Here is a 21,397-nt window from a genome sequence, read left to right as displayed (position 1 = left end):
TTCTAAATTATGGTTCTCAAATGTGGACATTTACAAAAGCAAACATGGACATAACCATAAAAACCCAAAGAGCAATGGAAAGACAAATGTTGCACATAAGACTAATGGATAAAAAGAGAAACAAGTGGATAAGAGAGAAAACAAAAGTGAGGGATGTTGGACAAGAAGTTGCAAAATTGAAATGGAGATTTGCCGGGCACAATATAAGACAAAAAGAAGACCAATGGAACAAAATTCTTATAAGTTGGAGACCGTGGGAATATAAACGAAGTAGAGGAAGGTCCCAAATGAGATGGGCAGATGATATCAAGAAGCACGTGGGCTCTAGGTGGATAACTATACCGACAGACAGAGAAGAATGGAAAAGGATTGGGAAGGCCTATGTCCAAAGATGGACCGAAAAAGGCTAATTAGATAGAGACAGATTCTCCCCGTGTGATCTTAGTATTTCCGTTGATTGAATAGTATAGGGTATCCAATATTTTAATTAATGGTATGTCAGAGTTTTATAAATTTTATATATATTTGCAAAATGAAGAAGAAAGTTAAGCACAGGCAGTTAAACAGCTGATCTGTCAATTTAGAAGTAAGAGCAAGTACCAACTTGCTGAAAAGCATACCATACACAAAAGGGATAATAAAATGTACTACACAAACTATAGCGATATGAGCTATATATAAGCTATATATCTATTAATTATTAGGATATACAATATTTTTTCTAATACACCTGGAACGATTGAGTGAATAATCAATTATTGACTATTAGGCAGTTAATTAGAAATGTTGGGAATACAAAAAAATCATTAAACTAGTTATTTATAGATTTTAAACAAACACTGATATAATCATAAGAATAAAACTATGAAATACCATGGCAGAACTAGGCTTACCTAATAAACTAATTAATAAAGTATCTTACTGTCGACTTATTTTCAAATGTACTGCAAAGAGCTTTAAAAAATGTGAACGAATTATTAACAGCTGTTTTGAAAACTAAATATTATGAGACGAATTGGGGATATTATATTACACAAACTAAACCGCTTGCCTACAAAAAATATTAGGAAAATATGATACGACGCGAAAGACTAATGACTTTACAGCTAATTGCCACATAAGTATCAATGTAACTATAGCTCGCAAAATGGGTTCAATTACATTGCAATTTTTAAATTTTTCGTGATAAAATGAAGTGATTGATTGTTGTTTTGAAAAGGTAAGTTGTTTTTTTATTTTTGTATTCCTATCATCTGATATTGTAATATCAACAACATTTTTCATAATATATTCTGAAATGCGCTTTCTCTTACTGATAACGAACAAAAGTTTTATTAACTTCTCGTTAATATAATTATGTAGGAATTAAGAATTTTATCTTGTTCTTACTATAGTGCTAAAGCACAAATGTAGTCATAGTCTACCGTATTTTTTTCATAGTGGTCATAGTTTTTAATTGTAGTATAGCTTATGTGTTTATAATAACTAGTGCAGAGAAAATAATAAAAATTTTTACCCTGTGCTTTATGTTTATTATCCTTTATTGTATTGGAACATCTAGAAGTATAGCAATACATTTTAATTGTTGAACAAAAGAGAAAATAAAAACACTTTTTGTGGTGTGCCACTTAACCATACACAAAATTGTACACAAATAGTCAAATGGTAGTAAAAGTTTCCGATATAGGCCGCCAGACGGTAGAGGCACCGCCGCGCTCTATGTCTATACTATGAGATGTTTTTCATACAGTTTTCGGATCAGATTTTTTCAAAACATCAAATTACATTTTCTTTTTGCCTTTCTTTATTTAGGCTAACCGCTACTGTTTTTTTCTTCAGCGTTTCTTCTTAATCTACATTAATGTTATTATATTTACAATTCTTTCTGGAACGAGCTATAATTTTTCTCAAATAACCATTTTGTGTGGTTTAGTCGCCTTAAGGTTTAGCATGCTTTGTCAGATGCTCTTTAAAGTCCCTTTTAATATTAATATCGTTTGAGAAATTTTTCCCAGATACTTATATTTCGTTTTGATTTTCAATCTTCTTTTAATGTTAGTTTAAATGGTCCAGTAGTGTGTTCGTACAGTTCAGTTATAAGCAAAATTAGGTGTTGTTGTACACCTAATTCTTTTAGTATCAGTCATAAGTGTATCCATTTGAGTCTGTCGAACGCTTTACGATAATCTATAAAACAAATCCATAGTAGGATATTGAATTCCCTAGACTTTTATACTTTTTTTTTGGACTATTATAATAATAGCTTTAAAATTAAATGTTTAGTGAAAATCTCTACGCGACTTTAATGCATTAAATATTTTAATTAAAAATCGACATATCTATTGAAATTAGGCAGTAAAAAAGTATGTTATTAAAGATTGATTTATAAATTATTGTAGTTTAAATTCAACTACGCTATAAAACAAACATTGCATGTCATAAACTGCAGTAATCCAAAAATTACAAAGATCTCCCTGTTGTTTGAGTTTTCTTTAATTATATTAATAGGGTAACAAGCATTATAATCCTACCGAAGGAGCTTCTACTTTCATAAACTGTTACACGATTACTCTATCCGATGTACGTACATTTATGAACTAAATGTTTTAGTGACAATGCCTTTTAATAAAAAATACTAATTAATAAAAATGGAAACTTAACTTTTCCACGTTTATAATAGACACTTTCTTATGTTTAAAAATATATTAAACAAGTAATATAAATTACCGCCTTGTTTATTAAAACTAAAAAGTAAAATAAAGTTATGTGTCGGTTAACAATTTATATTTAACTACATTAGCCAAATAATCCTGAAATTCCTCCATGACTAAATTGATGGATATTTAAATAAATTTCAAGTTCCAAAATGTACCAGCTGTAAAATTTGAAAATCTACTACTAATACAATTATTGGCAACATCTCAGGAGATTAGAAGTGTACGCAAAATGGTAAATACGGATCCCACAAATGATTTATCCTGTTGTGGAGTCCACTTAATCCTACATGTTGGTCGGAGTCTAAATAAAGCGCTACTTAGATAATACTATACACGGTGTATATTCTACTGGAGTTAGTATGATACCGTTTTAGAACGGAGCTCAGATTAACCGCTAGATGTATATATATATATATATATATATATATATATATATATATATATATATATATATATATATATATATTATATATATATATATATATATTATTATATATAATATAATATGTATTAATATTATTATTTATGTGATATGTTTTGTATTATTTAAAATTAAACGTTTATAATTATTTTAGGCTTTTGTATTTCAAAATAATCACTGTTTTACCGAGAACTCTCAATTTTGAAATCCGTTAGTGTTATGTCTGATTGGCAAATCCTTTACGTGTTTGGTTCATACGCTGGTGGTTGTGAGTTCGAATCCCAATTATGAATTTCCTTTTTTATTTTTGAAATATTTAAAAACCTCACGTTAATCTTATTAAATATATGTAATATACGGAAAAAACATAAATTTTAAAATAAAATGAAAATTTACAACATAATCCGAGTTGTTGGTTTTTTATTTTTATCTTCGTAAAGTTAGTTATGTATATTGGCAGTTTTAAATACTTATGAATATTACATTTTAATTTATATTGTATTATTATATTGAATTATGTTGCAGTGTATTTATTGTATTGTAATTTTTATATTAATAACAAAATAAACAGTGAATTTTACTGCAGAGTATGTGTAAAATTTTTTTTTGCATTCAACTCCTTTTATACATATAAAAATAAACCTATATAACTAATTCTTTTTCTCTTTCTGCTCTCTCTTACCTATAGCATTACATATGTAATGATTGTGCAGATTGACTCCTATATAAATTTTTAACGGCGAACGCGTGTATAGAAGTATAACTTCTACCGGCAGTCCCACTGGACTGCCACACCCGTTTTTTTTAGTTTAAGTTTAATTTTAATGGAAATTCATAAAATAATTTACTATTATTTTTTTGGAATAAGCCACAATTTTACTTTAAAATAAGTTTCTATTAACGTTTCGATTTTTACGTTGAAATTACCGGCAGGACGTCCCACTATACGCCAAATGACACCACGTACGATGAATATCGTAATAATATGAATAAAAATAGTAAATTATATTAAGATGTAAAAAAAAATAATATATAAAAATAATAATATATAATATTCATAAAAAAATAGCTTTAGTTTCTCACTATCCCTTAACTCATACTCTTTTGTACCCTCTGGATACTACAATAATTTTTTTAAAACTGTGAGTAATTTTTCAACTGCTTCTACAGAAGATTCTACTCGTTCAAAATAATTTAAGAAAAATCATGGTGATTGGTTGTCAATAGAAGTAACTTTTTCAAATTTTTAGTGCGCTCTAAAACTCCATAATATCGGCCAAGATAATTGAATATACCCTGAAGGAGTCTTGACGGAAAATTTATTTCAATTTGTAACCTACATGGGGAACTAAATTAGATTCTCAGAAAACGAAAATAACATTTTTGATGAGAAGTATTGGGCTGAGAGAAATACTTTTTGGTTTCAACAAGATGGAACACCCGCCAATAGTTTGCTGGAAAGTATTTAAATGAAAAATTTCATAATTGGTGGTTTGGAATTTATGGTCCTCGTTCACCAGAATTATATCCTCCTGACTTTTATTTGGGGATTTTTACAAAACAATATTTATAAAACTGAATTTAACACTAAGGAAGAATTATTACAAAGCATTCATCAAGCATTTAGAAAAATAAAGCTAATGCATAGACTCAATAATTGTATAAGATCTGTAAGAAAAAGGTGTCAATTATTATTATAACAAAACGGGGGGCATTTTGAACATTTATTATAATTTTTATATTTTTGTAAAATTAATTCTAGTTGCTAAGTAGTTTTTTGTTGTTGGTAAATTTGTTATTCCTATGTTTGATAGTACATAATTGATCTTATTTCTAGTAAATAAAACTGTGAAGAATTATTATCTGCATAATACAATAAAAAGAGGATGGTGCCACAGGTTGCGCAGTTTACATTCCACATAAAAGCGAATCTTTGAAAATTAAACTTCCATCACATTGTTCAATATATACCGCTGAAGCGGTAGCTATCGAAAAAGCATTAGATTGGCTAGATTCACACAATTTAAATAAAGCAGTAATATTATCAGATTCATTATCGGTCATTAAAGGATTAAACTCAGATATGACTCAACATAAAAGAAATAATATTCTTTGTGCTATTAAAAATAAAATATATAGTAAAGATATTACAGTTATTTGGGTTAAGAGTCATATAGGTATCGAGGGAAATGAACTGGTTGATCAGCTTGCTAAAGATGCGACCCATGTTGGACTCTATATTCCCATATTTACATTGGAGGACTTACAACAACATTATTATAACAAAATTTTTATAAATTGGAAAGAAAAATGGAAAAACATAGCAACGAATTCAAATAATCAATATTATACTATCCACCCTACCCTACCACAAGATGTTGACTATATTTTCAAATATGCAATGCCAAAGAAGTTGACAGCCACAATTACTCGACTGAAAACTAATCACGGTGCATTCCCAGCTCACTTGGCTAAGTTAAATATTATCCCTACTGGGGTATGTTCATGCGATAATATATCACAATGTGACATCAACCATATTCTTTTTAAGTGCGATAAACATAGGTATAAAACAGATCAGCTGTATTCAAAACTATCAGAACTTAAAATTCAGACTCCCATAAACATCACCCATTTACTCTCCTTAGATAGTAGAGAAGTATACGAACTAATATGTAACTTTTTATTTAAAGTTGGTTACATTATTTAAAAACTAATATCTTACATTACAATTCTGTGGCTAAAGGACTAGTTTCCAAGCCAACTCACCAAACACACACACACACACACATAATACAATGTATTACTGAGTATTTTTTTAAACGTCTAACGTGATGTCAAATAAACAATTTATTTGCAGAGCATCTTTAACAACTGAAAATAAATATATAACATGTCATACGTGAAATAAAATTAAAAATATAAACGAAAAATGTCAAAATATATAGGGTGTCCCATACAAAAAAAAATAAGTTTTATAAATGTATATTTCCTTACTGAGACACCCTAAAAAATTTGTACGCCACTGAACCCTACCATAATACATCTATCTATCAAAAGTCATTTTGATAGACAAAATTTTCGACATTTTTCAATAATCACCCCTAATATGGAGAACCATTTATGATTTGATTGGGCAATCGTGACTTTAACGAAAAAATAAGTCATGACATCATCTTAACTATCTCCTGTAGTTTTCGGTATACCCCATAGTGGTATACCCTGTAAAACATACCAATTTGGGACACCCTGTACAGTTGACTATTCCGCAAGTTTATGTATTCACATCTTAATTTTTTTCATCCCGTGCTTATAGTTTTTTAAACCATTAACAATAAATTGGTTAACCTTTTTGTTGATTTTATGAATATTTTTTGGTGAGTTTATTCGTCTAGAATTCGCCTATTGTTTTGCGTGTACAGATTATTAACCCATTTATTTTTCCATACTGTACTGTAATTGGCTAAAGCTTATAAATGTCTGTCTTTATTTTCGTGGTAGGTTTTTATTTATTTTTTTTTTATTGAGAAATTTTTTATATTTTCGGAAAATCAACCCGGCACTGAATCATATCTGGAGATGATAAAATAAACGATCTATAAAAGACTGGATTTATACTTATTATAAGGGGTGAGGTCAGGCCCACATTAGATTTGATTGCTTATTTAGAGACATTTTCAAGAATGACTCAGAGCTCGGATCCAAATCAAATTTCCCCACCATACGAGCGTACAATGTCCTCCCATCCAGTCTGTGCCACGAGAAACTTCCCTAGCGAACCATTATGAGCCTTAATAAGAGCGTAACTATGACCCATGTTTGGTGTAGACGACGGCACTGGAATGGGTAATCATATAGAGAAAGAGCATCGCAATGTTGCCGGATGTATTTGAAGTTTAGTCTTATCTACGGAACTTATATATTAATTATTTAAATATAAAACAATTACTAAAAAAACATTTTAAGCATTTTCGGAGTAAAACTTTTTATTCACAATAAATATATTTGAAATGTTTAGAACTTCCTGGTGTGTTAGTTAAGCTTACATGTTCCAAAAAGTGGCATTAAATAAAATGAAGTAAATGTAGTTTTGCATAAAGTCAAAAAATATATAGACTTAAAGTACTTTATTGCTTTTCAAAATATGTCCCACCAAGATCGATACACTTTTGCATACGCTCAAACCATTTGGTAAAACAGTTATTCCAGTCTTCAGTTGACACTGAAAAATCGCTGTTTAAAAGCATCGATGGCTTCTTCTGGCGACTGGAATCGCTGTCCACGCATTGAATTCTTGATCTTTGGGAACGTGAAGAAGTCGTTGGGACTTAGGTCGGGGCTATACGGTGTATGGTTTAAAAATTCGATGTTTTGAATCTCCAAAAACTCTATTGTCTGTTATATAGAAATAATACTATAAACGTTTTTTGGGCTTCCTTTGTTAAACTGTTCCAATGTTTTTCGACACCAATCGAGCAAACTGCTTCTTAGTCTTTCGTGAGAAAATGAAGGATCCAATGGGAAACCAGCTTCGTAGCACCCAGTTCTTCATGTAGGATCTTTTGGATCGAGATCTTTGAAATACCCAAAGATGCCTATATCTTCCGGTATGATATACCCCGTTCATATTTAATTAGCTGACGAACCGCATGAATGATTTGCTGTGTGACTGCTGTTTTGGGTGGACCTGGCCTGGATTCGTCGCTGAGACTGAAACGACCCCGTTATAATTCGCAATACCAGCGTGAAACAATTGACTGGTGTAATTCTTCATTCTCAAACACAGAAACCATTTCAGCGAGACATTGCTGTTGGGATAATCCTCTCCGAAAATTGTAAAAAAATATTGCTCGAAAATGTTCTCGGCTAAGATCCATTTGTCGACCGACTTGCTAATTTCAAAAATTCGATGTATCTACACGACGTGTTGTATCGCAATGAAACTCTCGATTTATGTCAAAAAAATGATTGAGGTTACATTTGTGTCGGAAGCTTTTATTGGTAGCGCCATCTAAGCGGATATATGCAAAACTAAAAAGACAAATCTCATATATATATATATATATATATATATATATATATATATATATATATATATATATATATATATATATATATATATATATATATTGTTGTGATCTGCTTTATGATGTTTCTCAGGGTGCCTTCTTAATTTTACTTTAATCAGTTTACTTTATATATCTCTTCTAGTGGGTTCAGTATCTCCTAGTTGCTCATAATCGGGATAGAACAGGAAACGGAACTAACATTAAAACAACATAAATATGCACACAAATTATTATTTATTTTCAACAAGCAATACGATGAATATTAATAAATAACTTTTGTGGGCAATTATCTTTCCCAACAAACTCCTATACTCTAAATTTAATTTTAATTACAAACTATCTATTGATCTGTTTTATAATAATATCTACTAAAAAAATGACCATATAAAAATATAATTTATTCACAAAAAAAATAACTCTTTGAAACTTGGAATCTTAGTTCGTATGCTTATATTTGATTTTATCTTTAGAATATCTTAAAGTTTTCTTTCATTCAAATTATTTGACTGACCTTTATTTTTTTACACCAATGATGTCTCCTCTCAATCAAACCACAGTTCCTTCCTTGATTGATTATGTCCGGCTACCATCAAATCTTTCCCGTTCTCAGCATCGATCCAAACCGCATACCAGCAAACTACTCCTCCGAAAACACAAGCCCAAGCCTCTTTTGACCGGTACTCTTTATTCACAAATTCTCCTTTCTTTCTCAATTATATCTCGTGGACTATGCAGACTCAAAAGAGGTATTAATCTTCTCGATTTTGATCTGCTCTCAGCTTTCACCTTTTTCACTAACAAACGAAAACACTGGTACTCAGATTGACCACACGAAAACACGTCTTCTCTTCTGGTCTGCCGGTAACATAATAAATTTTTCAATCTCTCCCAGGCAACCTTCTCAACTCTCTCATTCCCACCATTCCTTTTTAACCAATCATAAGCATTCATCTTTCCCACTTATTTTCGATTTAGAAAATTTCCAACATGATATTTAAAACAAATAAACTACTTTCACTCAAATTACTTTTCAGAAACCATTAACAATTTTGCCTTTTTCAACAGAAATAAGTTTCCAAATTCTTGTTATCTCATATCTAAATCTAATTCTTATTTACTTTCGAAAAATGCCCACCGCAAAATACAATTACAAGTTTATTCTTAAATCTATAATTATACGGGTTCCATTGTCCTTTCACTATTCACTCAGTCTTTCACGGAAAAACTCGTCAGGGTCCCGTCACGGAACAATGTTTTCTCTTATTCTAACTATTACAAATAAGTACAGGGTTGTATTTTAACTTATATGCCCGCGGTATATTAAAATAATAAAAAAACTCTTTATTCTATTTCTGATCGATAAACTGATCCATAACAATATATATATATATATATATATATATATATATATATATATATATATATATATATATATATATATTAAAATAGATAATGTTCATTTAAAGACTACAAATGATAACTTTGGGAGGTGAAATTATTTTGAATCTTAATAGAATAACGATTCTGGATACTTAAGTGTTACAGCATTTGCTTAATGCTTGGGTATTTGGGCAGTTGACTCTCGCATGTACCGTATTCCGATGCCTGCCGCTGTAAGGCTATTTGTACACTATTCCAGCCCCCTCCCCCTGCCTTCCCTCCCGTCATCTTCGCGATAATCTCTCTCATAGTCACAGGGTTCATACCTGTTTCTCTATACCATTCTCTTTCTCTCCACTATCTATCTACTACACTCCAGCATTGTGTGAGTAACAGTGTCGGAGTATTCGCAGTATAGGCATTTGTATGTATCTGTCTTTCTGAACCCATGAAGATAAGCCCTAAATCACCCATGTCCTGTGAGAACTATCGTCAGGAAGTAAACAAGTCTCCTGTGACTACAGTCCACCCAGTCCCTTAGGCTCGGGATCAGCATCTTAGTCCACTGGGCAACATCTTCCGTGTTGTCCCACTCTTACCATCTTTCCATTGATCTTTCCCTTTCTTCTTTTTTTATGGCTGTTTTCAAATGCTTTTTTCTCATAGAGATGTCTTCTTTCTACTATTAAGGCCGCAGCAGATACAGTCCTGTAGACGCATGCTACTCGCAATAGACTCGTTATGTCCATTCGTATCATGAACTCCCCAGCTCAGTCGCACTCTTCGCTGCCTTCTGGGCTACCACACGTATATGCTCCCCCCATCCGTTATATCGGTGTAGTAACCGGTGTAGTAACTCCCAGATATTTGACGCATTTCTTTAATGTTATCTGTGCACCTGCACATTGGAGTTCCATCTCTTGTCTTTTCCGTTCACCCGCCAGAATGATGGCTTCGGTCTTCTCTGCCGGGAGTCCCAGTCTGTGATCTGTCGTCCAGTCCTTCACGACGTTGCCCGTATGTCTTACCCGAAATCGGAGATCTGACTCATCCCGCGCTACTACCAGCACAGCGAGATCATCCACAAAGCCGAAGGGGATATACCTTCCCCGTATTCGTAGTTCATGACCGCGTCATATGCCAGGTTCCATATCGTTGGACCCAAGACCAATCCCTGACTTCATCCGTTACGTCAACGAGCATGCCCTTCTCAACCCTGTTCCTTCTCTCGGAAAGATATTTCGCCACCAAATTTAGCAAAGCGTTGATTACATTTGTAATATCTAATAGCAGCAGGGCCGCTCAGCGCTGTTCGTCCCCAATGTTGTGCAATGCCTCAATTACACTCAAAATTGCATTAATTGTGCTCTTCCCTTGCAGAATCCGAACTGTCGGCGATAGGCTCCCTGATCTCTCAATCGTGTCGTCGATCCTCTCCTCTCGTACAACTTCCCGATGCATGGGAGGGGACATATTATGGAGCGATACTTCTCCCCAGTTTTGGGAAGCAGTACAAACCTTGATGTTTTAGAACCTAGACCTAGACCCTTTACCTAGACTAGAGAGAGAGAGAGAGAGAGAGAGCTGATTTTTCTCCTTTTTATATACAAAAAAGTGGTACAGTAGGCGGTACTGTAGAATAGCGCGAAGCTTCATACTATATTTTATGTATTTTTAAAATTGAAATAATATTTTTAAAGTTGAATAAATTAATTTTATTCTTTATTTATTATTTTTTATAGATTTTAGTAAAATTGAATAAGTTTACTTTTTATAACGGAATAATTTTTATAACGGACTTCCTCGTATAGAAGTGTAGAATCTCCGCTTCAAAAAATAGAAAAAGCCTGTTTAAAGTTTCGACGATTTTAAACAATTTCTTTAATACAACTTTGTTCATATTATCAAAAAATATAGAGAATATGCGTCTATATTCTTTGATATTAAATTAACTTAAGTAATGCCGTTATATATAGATAAAAAATACACAATCAAAGTTGGTATGACAGAGGAATTCGTATTTCAGATTTTTAACAACGTTCTGTTTGGTTGTTTTAACTTCATTACATACCGGAAAGAGTTTCCGTTCTCCTAAAATTTATATTGACAAGATAGATATTTGGCAACGCTGCACACACCAGCCTGAAATCGAACGCTTCTCTTTTAGCTCATTCTGTTCAATTTCACCATTTCTGCTTCCAGCGTGAGAGTGGTAAGTTGACCGAGTGAGAATCAGCTGTGATAACCGGTAAAGTCTTGTACAGTTACTTTTTATAAATCTTTCTACGTATTTCACCTTTTGGGAACATTCATCATATCAAAGGTAAGAATATTTTGTCGATATAATTTCAATATTTATTCAAGATTATTCAGAAAATCTAATAAAAATACCTTTATTAATGATCAAACTGATAGGTTTTGGGTGGGGTTTGTCTTTATCATAAATGGAAATTATTTTTTAGACGGAGATAAAAGAAATTTGGAAATGTTTCTTTTATTATTTTTTATTTATAAATAGTATGTTTTTTCCATTTTAAATTAATATAAACTTTTTTATCAAAACAGTTATTTTCCACGTCAAATGTAAACGGCTAATTGAATATTTCTATAATTTAAATTTTTTTACGTCTTTTGTTGTTATCTCTTTTAAGTAACAAAAATGATTGCTAAAAACTAAGATATTATTAAAAAATGTGTTCAACATTTGTGATTTTCAAGGATAACATACCTATCTGACATTTCAAGATCAAGTGTAACTTTTTTGATCTTAAGTGTCTTTAATATTAATTATTGAATTTCAAATGCACTATTCACCCCACGACTACGTGACTGACGAATATTATTAACTCGATAATTTAGCGAAATACTAATCTTCATTTTTGTGTCTGTATCTTTATGTTCTTGTAGCAGGGTTCGTCATCAATTTTGCACAGACTTTTTAGGTCCAATTGTAAATATAGGCCTCCTGCTATAAATACCTACACTTAAAAAATTGATTTTGAGTTCGGTTTTATAGTGATTCAATTTTTATTTGATCTCAAGTTTGTGGTGTACTGTTCGACAAGGGCATAACTACTTAAGTTTCTTGGTTTAAACTATAGATAATCTTTGTACTCTACAGTAGAGTCTCTACTTACTACTGTCTCTTTTGCTTCATGTTTTGTTCTTCAATAGCTACAAGCTCTATCGCGTTGGCTTCATTAATATCTGGTATAATAAGATTGAATGAATCATTTTGTGTGTAGCTACGTCGTTTACAATTCGAAATAGTTTTTCTTTATTAATATTTTAGGCATGCATTTGGATTTGGACTGATAACATATTGGTAAATTTAGGCGGTCCCAACTAGTAACTATTTGTCATCACCTGTTCTCTAGCTATCTGCCTTCTTTATTAGCAGTAATCAATACTTTTTGCACTTTGCGAATTTTGTTCGTGGTGTTTCATTCCCGTAGATATTTTCCATTATACTTTCTTAATTGCACATTCCATCACGTCGAAAAGTATAGGTGATATTGCGATATTGGTGACTCTTTTATGAGTTGGTTCTGGCATAGGTGTATCATCACTAACAGTCTCCCTTCCGTGCTTTTTTGTCATGCCTTTATCTCTAATTCTTTTTAGTTTGTAAGGTTAATCTTCTAAAGCCTGTTTCTTTAGCCAGTAGTTTGTTTTCTGTTCGGGCGATTGCATTGCTAAACCTCAAGTGTTTTACTAGAGAATCATAAATATGAAGCTTTGGTTTCCATTTTAGATTCTTTTCCCAAATGACTAGTCAGTGTTCATATGATCTTTTGAACATGATCATGTGTTCATACTTTCCACTGTTTTGAATTTGTGCGTCTTTATTAGTATTTATAATTTTTGTTGATTTTTAGCGTATTTCTCTTGTTTATCACTAAGACTTCACCCCCTTATACACAATATTCAGTGTTAGCAGCATTAATTATTGTCAGTGTCCATTTGATGTAATATTCAAATAATTTTCTTGTTATGTATTCTGTCATCACCTTCTTGGATCAACATGATTTGATAATGGATAATGTCTTTGGTGTGGTCGTCTAAGAGAATTCCAATACCATTACATTTTCTTCATCACTGGAATCAAACTTTATCCAGGTATATCTTGAACTAAATCGGGGACACCCTTTTGTCATCTAAGACAAGGTAGTTATGACTACTAATTTTTATATAAGAAGTTATCTTCATGTACATTTGTTCAATGGCTTTAGCTAGTGTGTAATATTAACTGGTGGTTTATCCAAAATATCCATTTCACTAACTGGTATATTACTGCATGCCAAAAGGTAGAAGAATTTGATTTTCATTTATACACCTTCCAGAGTTTTTCTCTCTGTTCCAAAAGTTACGTCATAATTTATAGTGGTATTTATACTATTGTACAAACCTTTTAGTAACCCTTAGTAAAGTAATTTACTGTTTTTACTGGGAGTTAACCACAATTTTAGTTTAAAATATGTTTAGACGTTTTGGTTTCCATTTCAATCCTTCTCAAAATACAAATTAAGTAGGTAAATGTTTTGGTTAATTATTAAAAAAATTGTTTAATTTGTATTTTGAGAACGATTTTCGAAGTGGAAATCGAAACGTCAAAATAAAAATGTTTTAAACTAAATTTGTGGTTAATTCTCGGTAAAAATAGTAAATTATATTAAGATGCCACAGAAAAATAACTTCAGATTTCTCAGGACAGTTAATTCTCGTGTCTTAATTTTATATATTCATACTTTCTTGGTCTGTCTGTTTTATTTGCCTTTTATTAATATATTTATTTGGTTAACTTGCATTTGCTATTCCAAACCACCTAATATTGTTTTTATTGGCATCATTATTTTCCATTCCATATAATCTACAAATGTTTGTATGACTTAATTTTTCTGCGACTTCAAAATATCATTAAAAGGCCTTCAAAGCACATAAAGTTCTCTTCCATGGATATATCAACACTCAACAAATTTAGTGATGTTGATCATAACTGCTCTCTTCCCCCTTTTTGTTGTAAAATCTCGAGAGAGTTATAAAGTAAGGGTTGGTTCTAGGGTGCGATGAAAAATAAATGCGGTAATTATGTAATATAAATTGAAGTATGTATGTGAAATTTATTCATTTCTAGCCTCAGGATAAGAATTTAATGTAAATTTTTTAGGGTAATAATTATTATTTTTGTTTTTACCGAAGTGTAACAATGATACCAATGATAAATTTCTTTACTATTTTCGACTTGAAAGTGCATTATAGCACAGTTTTTATAGCAAATTTATAAAAATAATAAGACTACCCCGGCAAACTTTGAATCAAAGATAGAACATTAAGAACTATATCGTTCCTCTTTTTTTCGGTAGATGTCTGATATAAACCTTATACGTTTTGACTGCTGACCGAGGCTTCAGGATTATTTCACATCTCTATTACATCTCTAAAGAGAGGACAAATGTCAAGGTCGGATACACGATACACGACAATTATTGGAATGTCGGGGTAGTTATCACAGTGAAGGTAGATTTTCGCCGTATAAACAATTCGGTGGGGGTATTGGGGAGTACTAGTTTACTAGTTATTGGAGCAGTTCATATTTATCCGGCTAGTGCCGTCTGTTGGTCTTATCTCCTCAGTATTTTCTACCTTTGAACGATGAAACGATCAATCATTATTATAATAAAGTAATTTAACTAAAATATCGCTTGTTCGATCAATTATTATTATCTATGCATCATTTTTCATGTTAAAATATATTAAAATATATCCAATACCATTTGTCTTAAATTTACCGTAAGTCATAGAAAAAATATACTCTGCAAAAAAGCGGCAGACTTTTATAACAAAGACTACTTACTGCTACATGTTACTATTTATAAAAATAATGGTTTTACTTATCAGCAAATTTAACAGGTTTTTGATGGTGTTCTATTAATTTAAATAAATATTTACTCATACATGTTTACTTTACATAATAATTATCGATAACTTGATGTACCATTTCCCGTTACAATAATAAAAAATTGTCGAATCTGTTTCTAGAAAGCGTTTAATTGTTAATGGAGCATTTCCTCATCACTTCCTTTGAGTTTACCACATACAACGTCACTTTAGAGGATAACCAGCGCTACTCGTTGATAAAAATTGTTCTTAGAACGTGTGAAATTCCAAATAACATTGCAGACAATGTTATCAAAAGAAAACGACAGTAAAAATTCGATCTAATTTTTAAATATCAGTTTTTTTTCTTCATACAAGCCAACACTGATATTTATTTCATTACCTTTACAATCTGTAATTATTTGCTTAATATTTAGATTTGTTTTAGATAATATTAAATTTTATAAACCGTTCAAAATATATATCCCACTCAAAATAAAAAAACACGCTCACAAGTACTAGAAACCTGACTCGGAATAAAAGAAACTAAATTTTTATTTTTTTGTTTGAATTAAAAACAGATCTCTTCACAAAATTCTGTAATGTGTAATCGTTATGAGCAATAGAAATGCCCATAGAAAACTCTTATCGCTCACGTGTATGCCTTAATATCCATTGATTTTTAGATAATGTGTTGGGTTTTTCTCTATAATTTAATGATTCCGAAAACCAATATATCTTCTGTTTACAATGATAAACAATCCAGACTGATATAAAAAGTGGCAATTGAAAAAATAATTATCAGTATAATATTTATCGGTCTGTTTGTCGATGCATAAGTCATCCTTTGTTTATTTAAGCAGCAGAATAAAAACTTATATCATTGGCGTACATTCAAGTTATACCTGATTTATTTAACCCTTAAATGCACAGTTGTACAGGAATTAAACGAGGATGATCCAGATAAAATAATACAATTTTGCGAAATAATGATGGATAACAGCCACCGAAACCCTCTCTTGGTTCAAAATATGATTTTTTCTGATGAGGCTACATTCAAATTAAATAACAAGGTCAACCGTCAGAATTGTAGATACTGGGCAAAAGAAAACTCCAACTGGATGCGGGAACATCATACACAATACCCGCAAAAGGTAAACGTATGGGCTGGCATTGTAAGAAATAAAATCATTGGACCCTACTATTTCGGAAGGTAATTTAAACGGGCCAGCATACCTTCAGTTTTTAAGTGGGTTCTCGTACCTACTTTAGTTAAATTATTCCCCAGTACAATTAATCTTGGAGGTTTTGATAAAAGTTTATGGTTTCAACAGGATGGTGCGCCTCCGCATTATGCTTTAGATGTTCGAAGGTACCTAAACGAAATTTTTCCGAACAGGTGGATTGGATGACTTGGACATATTGAATGGCCAGCGAGATCGCCAGACCTCAATCCTTTGAATTATTTTATGTCGGGTCATTTAAAATGCTGAGTAAAAAGTCTGCATTATTTTACATATGTAAAACATGTTATGTTGTGATTGGTTTAATTTATTAATTAACCGTTTAGGAAAAATATAAAGAAAAATAAATGGATACAATTTATATACCTTATTATTATGAATTAAACATAAACATTTAATTTTCTTGTATGTTGTTACTTACAAAAACTAACAAAATAATAATAGAAATATTTTTAAAACGCCAATCTGATTAAATACTTTTTTTCCAACTTATTTATGTCCGTCCTGTAAAAAAAAATAAATAAAAATTAAGAATTTTAGTCAAAAAGTCTTGGGTATTTTGTACCTTGAAATTATTTGAAGACTTACTCCGTCGCACACTGCAAACATTTCACGACATCAACGCTATGATGACAAATGCCCTTCATACAGTTCACCAAATATGTATAGCTGAAAGTGTGAAATTCCCTTTGCCTGCGCTAACAATGAAGTGAGAACGCACATACAAACGGTCTGGACCGTCAGTGCGAGTGCGAGGTCCGTCGTTTGACGAATGCGCATCATGATCGTCACGCGTTTTCACACTTTCAGCTATATTTGGTGAACTGTACATAGGTGAGCACATTTTTGGATGTTTGTTGACGTCATAACGAACTTACATCTTGAATAATTGAGTTAATAATATCAAACAGTAAAAGCAGACCAATGAAGGCTTTCATTTCAGCTTTTTTACTTGGTTTATGTTTATAAATTGACAGTTTAAGATGCTTTCACCGTAAGACATTGTCAAATCAGTAATTCTTTCATTCGTATATTGTATTATAACATCTAGCATATGATCGTCAAATATCAAATTCCATGTTTCTTCTGGTTTGGTTGTTTTATTCATGTTTGCATCACCTATCACAGCATGTATGCGTGTTCTGATTGTATTTTCTGCTCGAGTTTTTCCGCTGGCTGGAGGTATTTTTGACCACTTGTATTTATTCTTTAAAAAAAAATACTGCCATCCTATGTTGAATTGTTTCTTTCCATCACTTTCAACCGTATCTGATTTTGATTTTAAGCTTGCTCATTTTCTGATGCATCCAACACTGAATCACTGCCATGATTGCCTAACTTACTCTCACTAGAGGAATAATCACTAATATAAGCGCCTAGCCTCTTTTTTCAGTTCTTGTTCTGTAAGAGGTCTGTTGCGGCGGTCCATTATTTAAAACAGTTAAACGAAAAATAATGTCACTAAAGGTATACTGGGTCAAATGTGACCGGAATTCTTAAGTTTTCAAAAAACAGACACCAGCACGCACAATGGTTGTAGGTCAACTGAGAGTAGAAAATAGGAGAATTCATAGCTGGCCAGTACCGTGCGCCGATTGCAATATTGGTTAAATTGTCAAACTAAATTTTGTTGGGTCAGTTTTCTCTATGTGTGTTGTTCATTCATTGGTAAAAATTAAACCCTTTTTACAATAGATATGTTAACACGTTCACGACGGCATTAAATTTGTCAGTAACATTTATTGACGTTACCAGATCCCTGTATCTGGTAACACTGTCTACTGTTCAGACGATACCAGACCTATGGGTCTGGTAAACATATCTATAAATAAATGGTTTCTGTGACTTTGTATTTGAAATTACCTTGAATCTAACACTGCCATCTCATAGTAAACACTCTAATCCATTTCTGGCAGACATAGCACCAGATTCCGATGTCCGGTAAAGTATTTACGGTATATAAAAAATATACTGATACTTATGTGGCAATTTGAAATATTTTACTTTTAAAAAATAAATAAAATGATCAATTTTTATTTGAAGTAATATTAAAGTGTACAAAAATATATAATAATTAAAATAGTAATTAATAATTAGATATGTCTATCATTAAAACAAGTTAAGCACAAAGCCGGTTTCTTTTCGCAATTTTCACAAAAAGTGTTTACTTTGGTCACTTTCTTGTCAGCTTCCTTACTTTTCATAGTCTGTCTCAACTTCTTGTAACAATCAACGCAATTTCGTCTACGTTTTCTACCAGGACCTTCTTCTCGTTGCAGACAATGTTTTCGTTTTGATAAGTTGGTTTCAGAAATACACTCATTTTGATTTGAAAGTTGTAATGCTAACTGTTCACAAAATGTTAGCATTGGTATCTTTTTTGTTTGTTTTATTATAGATAATCCAGCTGTTGATTATTGTAGCACCAAAGATTAGTTCGAAGACTACCTTACGATACCACTTAAGACCTTTTCGTAAGGAAGAATAATAAGCTGCCATTTGGGGTCACTGTAATCTACACCTTTTTTAGCTTTGTTGTAGTCTTGGATAACTTGCGGTTTAAAAATATATTCCACTGGTTCCTCCCTAGGTTTTGATCTCTTTTTCTTGCCCGTAGTGAAGAAATTTAGGGTATGTTCAGGTTTACTGGATAACATTAATACCGATCTCTTGTCTTGCCAACGGATTACCTTTATATTGTCCTTATTTTTGATGTCAATTATTTCATTTTTATTTAGTTTCTTTTGAACTATTCCCTTTGGAATACCATTCCGATTGCTTCTAAGAGTTCCACAATAAAAAGTTTGGCGATCTAATAGATCTTTTGCAAGAGGAATGCCCGAATAAAAGTTATCAGCATATAAAGTTCGTCGAGCATTTAACAAGCTATTGATTAAGGTCAGCACAACTTTCTGAGAATGGCTTTTGTTTATCATATTGTTTTCTTTTCCACAGTAAACCATCACTTTATATGTATATCCACTGATGGTACATAGTTTATATAATTTAACGCCATATTTATGGCGTTTGTTTTTTATATATTGCCGCATACTCAAACGACCACGCCATGGTACCATACTTTCGTCTATGACTACATTCCGTCCTGGAGTCATGATTTTTATAAATCTGTCATTAAGTAAGTCTAAAACATGTCTGATTTTGTATAATTTATCGTTGCTTTCTAGTATACCGTCGTTATTTTGAAAATGTAGATACCGTAGAATTAACAAAAATCTGTCCCTAGTCATAACTGAGGAGATAAACTTATGGTTATAAAGGTCATTTTTGGACCAATATAATCGAATATTAGGTACCTTCACGAATCCCATGCAGATCACGATACTAGAGAATTTTTTAATTTCTTCTTTATTAGTCGGAACCCACTTACTGTTAGATTTTTGTTTGATACTATGTACACCAATTTCTTGTTTTGCATATCTATTGGTTTCTTGAACAATTAATTCCACAATTTCATCTGTGACAAATAGACAAAAAATATCCAACGGGCTCATATTTTCACATTGAATATTTATTTTAAAATCTGTAGGATATTTATCAAAATCTAATTTATCTGTTTCCTGAATGTCAGTCCATACATCTTCCTCAGCATCACCTAAAAATAAAGATAATGAGAATCAAATTATAAGATTCATTTTTCTTCTTACCAATTTCTTTTTCAGATTCATAATTATCAGTTTCTATATCACTGGATACTTCTTCGTTCAAATATATGGATTCGTCCCCATCAGAATTGTCGCTATCTTCACTAGGAATGTATTCAGGATCTTCATCAGACAAGTTTTCAAATGGATCACTATCAGATTCACTTTCAGTTTGTATCCAAGCATTTTGGTGATTGTTTAGCACCATTTTAACCATTTTTTCGCCTCTAGACGACATTTTTATGGATAATATAATATGGACAACACTAATAACCAGATACGGAGTTCTGGTAAATCCCATAGCGTAAAAAATTTCTTTGTGGGACGTTACCAGGTGCTGGCATCTGGTAACTTAAAACAAAACTAAAATATAAAGCACATCATGACGATTCCGTAGGTACCTATATCATAATATTTAGTTCATAATTAGCCATTTTATCGTTGTCGGCGCAAGCGCAAGATCTCCAAATTTCAGTGCCGGTTGAACGTAAAGTTTATACCAGACCCATGTATCTGGTAGCGGCGTGAACGTGTTAAAGGGTCAAAAATAAGAAAAATGAGGGATAAAAAAACATAATTGGGTGATAACCAATTATACGATAAACAGAATCAATTAACAACAGTCCATTTACTACCGATCATATTCTGATCATTTTATAACATTGCTGGAAAATATCTGGAAAGTGCCGATGTTAATGATTTAATGAGAAACAAATAAAGTTTTATGAACCTCAGAGTAATCTACATGAATTTACTTAAATGCGCCTAGGCACGCCAATGACTCAAGAAAATTGATAAACAAATGTTTTCTCTTGTATATAAATAAATTATTGCATATGAAGATAAGTTAAACAAAACTAAATGACAAACAACACTTGAGTCAAGCGATTAATCTAACTTTTAATGATATCTTGAAACAAAGAATTTATAAATAAAGAAATAAATCTATTTATAAAACTGAGCTGTAGGTTCAATGGCAAGGACAATCGAATATACATCCAAAATTTTAATTACTGACCTTAGTCAA

General features: G+C 31.7%; 1 protein-coding gene across 4 annotated transcripts in view; it reads left to right on the top strand.

Moving 5' to 3' along the window:
• Window positions 1–11,748: 11,748 nt before the first annotated feature.
• The window catches only part of cib (thymosin beta cib), a 102,341-nt gene continuing 92,692 nt past the window's right edge, over window positions 11,749–21,397 (top strand). For all 4 annotated transcript variants that reach the window (XM_072538523.1, XM_072538521.1, XM_072538522.1 and 1 more), the window contains exon 1: window positions 11,749–11,910. The gene's annotated coding sequence lies outside the window, so the exon portion shown is untranslated. The remainder of the gene's footprint in view (window positions 11,911–21,397) is intronic.

Source organism: Diabrotica undecimpunctata, chromosome 7 (genome assembly GCF_040954645.1).
Source record: "Diabrotica undecimpunctata isolate CICGRU chromosome 7, icDiaUnde3, whole genome shotgun sequence".
NCBI lineage: Eukaryota > Metazoa > Arthropoda > Insecta > Coleoptera > Chrysomelidae > Diabrotica > Diabrotica undecimpunctata.
The sequence above is the reverse complement of the archived record's forward strand: the minus strand, read 5'-3'. Positions and strand labels throughout refer to the sequence as shown.